The sequence below is a fragment of the Echinops telfairi genome, unplaced genomic scaffold, assembly GCF_000313985.2.
Source record: "Echinops telfairi isolate 266 unplaced genomic scaffold, ASM31398v2 ScPeMD7_9;HRSCAF=40, whole genome shotgun sequence".
Classification (NCBI taxonomy): domain Eukaryota; kingdom Metazoa; phylum Chordata; class Mammalia; order Afrosoricida; family Tenrecidae; genus Echinops; species Echinops telfairi.
The window spans coordinates 59,707,251-59,713,114 of NW_022103906.1; the positions used below are offsets into that span (position 1 = coordinate 59,707,251).

At 44.7% G+C, this 5,864-nt stretch overlaps 1 protein-coding gene across 1 annotated transcript in view; it reads right to left on the reverse strand.

Moving 5' to 3' along the window:
• Positions 1-5,864, reverse strand: part of WWC2 (WW and C2 domain containing 2) — a 262,995-nt gene that overhangs the window by 110,041 nt on the left and 147,090 nt on the right. The window lies entirely within an intron of this gene.

Sequence of the window (5,864 nt, forward strand, 5' to 3'; positions counted from 1 at the left end):
GGAAGGAAGGAAGGAAGGAAGGAAGGAAGGAAGGAAGGAAGGAAGGAAGGAAGGAAGGAAGATAAGCCCTTGGGGGACCTCAGGTTCCTGCCTGAAAGCCTGTCTGGACAGTAGTTCCTGGAGCAGGACCACAAGCAGGGGGCTCGCTGTGTTGGGGGACAAAGAGATCAGACTTCCGGAAGGTATGGCGGCTAGAATCTGTAGAGCAGAGCATAAGAGAAGATTTAAGGGGAGATGATGCTAAAAATTTACACAGGGCTTGTGTTGAGTCTGTGAGTGAACATTAAGATTCACGCACGTGTGCAGGGGACCTGCACAAGACAAGGCAAAGGACGAGCAGAATATTATCAACAGATAAACTCTCTGCTTCCAGCCAAAAGAGAGAGTCCACAGTGAACACCGAGAGCATCCAATGGGGACGCCAGAGGGATAACACCCTCATCAGACTAGGGACAGAGAGGGTTTAAATAAACGAATAAATATGTAAATGTACACACACAAAGTCTAGCCAGAAAAAGTGAAGATAAGAACAATGGTAGATTTCATTTCCGGAACAATAGGCACTAGAAAGCTGTCAGACCCTATGCGTACAGTGTGCTAACCAAGCCTTTTGTAGTCCGTGCTGGCGTTCCACACCAGCAAGCCTTCCTTCAAAACTGATGACAAAGTCAGAATGGTTCAAGACCCCCTTGAGACCCACTGTTGGCCAGCAGACTCACACAACATTGTGATTGTTGTTGTTCAGTGTCCTTGAGTGGCTTCCAACTCATAGTGAGCCCACGCACAAGAGAACAAAACGCTGCCGCGCCATGTCACAGTGGTTGTTTGGGTCTGTGGTTGCAGCCACGGGGCCACTCCCTCTCATCAGGAGCTTCCTCTCTGACGCTTGCCCTCCACGCTAGTGAGCACGATGCCTTTTCTCCAGATACTGGTCTCTCCTGGGCATCTTATATGAAATGTTTGAGCAAAGCTTTCTCATTCTCATTTTAAGGAGCATTCTAGCTATACTTATTGCAAGATAGATTTGTGTGTCCTTCTGGAAATCTGACATACTTTCAGTCCTCTTTACCACCACCCTAATTCAAATGCATTAGTTCTTTAGTCTTCCTTTGCATTCACATGCACATGAGGTGGATGAAAATACCATGGCTTGGGTCAGACACATCTTAGTGCTCAGAGTGAAATGTGTGTTCTCCAACACTTCAAAGGGATCTTGTTTGGCATACTTGCCCAATGCAAATTGGTATCTGTGGTAGTTAATAATTTCATGTCAACTGGATATACAGAAGTGTAGGGTGGAGCCTAGCCTTTCAGTAGGTCACAGCCCAATGGTACCTCCTTATGGGTGTGGTCTCATAAGAAGGATCTTGGAAACCTTCCCTTTCTCTCTGCCGTTACCTTCGGCTGGTGGGCCACTTTGAGACCTGCCAGAGCCCTGTGATGCTTCCATCACCATTGGATCCACAAGATCCACCAGCCAGTGATGTGCCTGCATTCTGCATCGTTGCATGCGGCTTCGTGAATCTGAAGAGGGATTGATGGACTAGTTTGGACTTATGGACTTGCTCTGAACTGGGATGGGCTGTTTGCTTAATGTATCATTAATTCATGATATAAAGTTCTCTCTACTACACATGTGAGTGTTACTGGATTGGTTTCTCTAGTCCACCTGGCCTGGCATAGTACCCCTCCTACCGACAACTGACTGTTGTCTTGACTGGTGTGGATCTACGCACAATGGAACCCTTGACAACTTCAATCTTTTCTCTGCTTATCATAATGTTACCTACTGGTGAGGTCGTTAGGATAGAGATTTTCCTTACAAAGAGTTATTAGCCAGCTATACTGCTGTCTTGAACTCATCAGCAAGTCCTTCAAGTTCTCTTCAACAAGCAAGAGCCATGTGATATCTGCATATTCCGAGCTGATAAAAAGTCTTCCTCTCATCTGGATGCTACCTTCTCCTTCATATAATCCAACTTCTTAGATTTTTTGCTCACCATATAGATGAAATAATAATGGTGAAAGGATACAACCATGATACACGCCTTGATTTTTAAAAATGTATTATTCCCTTTTTCTGTCGAAACAACTGCCACTTGGTCCACATGCATGTTCCACATGAGCCTGTGAAGTGTGCTGGAATTCCCATTCTACTCAATGCTACCCATAGTTTGTGACAAGTCACAGAGTAGAATGCTTTTGCCTAGTCAATGAGATACAAGGAAAAGTCTTTCTGGTGTTCTCTACATTCAGCCAAGATTTACCTGACTTCAACAAAAACATCTCCCATGCCTACTCCTCGTCTACATTCAACTTGAATTTTGGGCCGCTCCCTGTCCTGGCCTGCTACAACTGTGTTGAATGCTCTTCAACAAAGATGGTTTACTTACGATTTAAATGTCCTCCTTGTTTTATTATGATGCACATTAATCTGGTAGGCATGGCTCTGGTGTTGTGAATGAATATGGGAAGATTTGCCCTATCATCAGTTCCCATTGGTCATTTAAATAGTGTCCAGTCACTTCAGAGTTTAATCTGCACAAGTCAACAACTTGTGTATTGCTTTCCACAGCTAGTCTACACTTGCATAATTTCCTTTTCGCAACAGTGTTTTAAATTCTACACCTCAGGCTAAACTGATGACACCATCAGTGAGCCCAGCTCACGCATGGGGTTGCTCACTGCAAGGTCAGCAGGCAGGGGAATGGTGAGGCTTTCCACTCCTGTGAAGGTCTGCAGGCTCAGAGACTCACAGAGGCCGTTCTACCCTGCCCTACGGAGTTGTTAGGAGTCAGCGTGAACGTGATGGCAGTGGAAGTGATGCCTCAGGATAGAGAACATTGATAATGTTCTCTACAACACGACAATTCTGTCTCTAAGATAAGCCAGAGGTGTCTATAAACCACAGATACATGAAACAGTTGGAGCTTGCATTTAATCCTAGCCCCAATTACTTCTTATGACATGGCCCTGTTTGGTGAAGGGATCACTGAAGATCTGGGGCTATAGCAGTGTGGTGAAGAAACTAGATGAAGTCCGGCTGTCGAAAGAACAGCCTCTGGGGTCTTAAAGGCTTGTTTTCAAGCAAGCAGCCATCTAAGTGAGATGTCAACGAAGTTCCCATGGAAGACGCACACCAGCCAGTGTAAATAATATAATCCAAATCTAAAGGAAAGAATGCTATCAGAGCTTAAATTTTGAACACATAGTTTGCAGAACTCTATGGACAATAGTGGACGCCAAAAATCCATTCGCAGGCTCCCCACATGGATTCAACCTCTGGTGACTCTCCTCGGATCACAATTGAGGGATATGAATATCTTTGTTATCAAACAGGGAGCTTTGTGAAGTTAAGGCAGTCGTAGGTAGGTTAAAATGTATTATCTTATTGGTTGATTTTACGTTTGACCCATTTTAAAGCTGTTTCAGTTTTTAAAAGAAAAAAAAAGCAAAGGAGAAATACACGTCGATTAAGCCTATCCTGTAACTGTGGACCAGGGATAGGAATAGCCTTGCTATCATACAGAATGCACTGGAAAGTGGGTTGTTACAGATAACGTTAGGTTAAAATTATAACACCCTATCATTTGATCTCTTTTATGATCCATTTAATTTTGTTTTCACTTTGAACATTTTTTGCTTTTGATGAAGCCTTTTCTCTCTTTTACTTTGTTATCACTATGGTTTAATGTTTTTCTGTAAATGAAACCGAGGGTTGGAAAAATTATAGAGAAAGTAACTGGGTTAATGGCTTCTTGGGGGTTGTGTCAGTCAGGGTAGACTGAGAAGCAAATCCATGGACACACATACGTGTATAAGGAAGATATTTATATACAAGAGCCATTGCACATTGAGAAAACATCCCAGCCCAGTCCAGATCAAGTCCATAAGTCCTATATTAGCCCATATGTCCGATACCAATCTTTAAAGTCCTCTTCAGACTCGCAAAACACATGCAATGATGCCAAATGTAGATCACAGGCCAGTGGGTAGAAAGTCTTTGGATCCAGTGGCATTGGAAACATCTCAGTGCTGGCAAGGGTCTCTGCATCAGGGTGGGTCCATGTGTCTTGTCAGCTGCTATGTCTCCTAGGGTGTGAGCAGAGGGTCTCCCACCTCCAAGGAGGAAATACCAGCATTCCCAGAATCCTTAGGGGAAGGCTATGCCCACACAGAAGCCTCATTGGCTATTACCTGATGGACAGTCTCGACTCCACCGCTACATGCTTAGTCCTTAAGTTGACAATTATATAACTCCTGTGGAGGAAGCCAGCCCCCCACAACTAATCACAGGTTCAGTAAGTGCAATTGTATGGTTGAGATATATAAAGATTATAATAAAGTCATAGAGAATGAGAGAGATAGGAGAGAGAGTAAAATCAATAAGTCAGACACATGTCATGGTAGCATGCTCATCTCCTGGGTGGCCATGATCTCAACAGCCAGGTCCGTGCACAGCACGGGACGAGAGGGCAGGGAAGAGAGAGTGATTTATTGTTAACCACAGCTTATATATCTTTAGGGGCATGCATGCCCCTTAATTACAGGTAAAGACATACTTCACAGGAAGGGGTTGTACAATAGGCAATACAAGCAATAGGAGGGGGTTATACAATGGGCATAAGCGTAACAGGAAGGGATGAGCTAGGGGTGTACACATGATAGGAAGGGGAGGGAATAGGGGTACACATGTGACAAGATGGGCAGACCCTAGATTCATGATGGTAGCCTAACCTTGGTCACCCTTGAGTGGGCTTGACCTCCTTGAGCTCTCCTTCAAGGAAACGATCTACTATGATCCTTATCAGAAGGGAATGGGCCCTACATAGGGTAGGGCAGACTGTACAGTCTGATTGCTCTAGATGGCTGATAACCCTTAGGGAGAATAACCCCTGACCTACTTCTGTTGACCTCCAAGTGTATAGTCATTTACCATGTGTAGCAAGCAGCTAAGTTTGGCATATATTTGGGGGAGACAACTTGGGAGAAATCTTTCTGTTTCCCAAAACTACCTACCACAGGGGTATGGCAGTGGAGGTTGGGGGGGCAATGGGGAGCTAATAATGAGTACAAGAATGAAGAAAATGTTTTAACACTGATGATGTTGATGATTGTACAAGCCTTCTGCAGGTGACTGAACTATTGAATTATATGATGTGAATTATTGCCAATAAAACTGTTGGGGAAAATCATGAAAATGGAAATAAATGCTTTATTACCAAAGAAATCTAAAAAGCACCATCTACCAAATAAATAAATTGCCCTACTTATCGTCAGGCTTAACATCAGATTAAGACACATCCCGATTCATGACAATCAAGCCTGTGTTCCACTAACAGCAGTGCTGCTGGATGTTGAGCTGGTGATGCCATAGCACACCTGAAAATGGTGCCAGAATTCTGTGCAGCTGCTTCCTCTTGGGTTGAGGATGCAGACCTGTCGCCCCAGGCAACATTCCATAAGAGAAAGGGTCTGATACGGAAAGATTATGGTGCTAAAGCAAGAACAAAAAGCCCCACTGCCACTGAGCCCACCCCACCCCATCCACAGCCACCCTTCAGGACAGGGTAGAGAGGTCCCCGTGAGTTTCTGAGATTCACTCTTTACAGGGGAGGGAAAAGCCCCGTCTTTCTGGCCCAGAACGGCTGGTGGGTTGGCCCTGCACAGAGAAGGAAAATAACCAACTGGCACTGCTGCATTGTGATGGAAAGGAATGAGGATGCATGGCCATCTAGGAGGAAAAGCCAAACGGTACCGTTGCATAATCATGTGGGTGCAGGAGGCTGAGAGAGGCTGCATGGGAGAAGCAAACAGGAAAAGGAAGGGTTATTCTTCCTGCCGCCCCCGCTATCTGGGTGTGT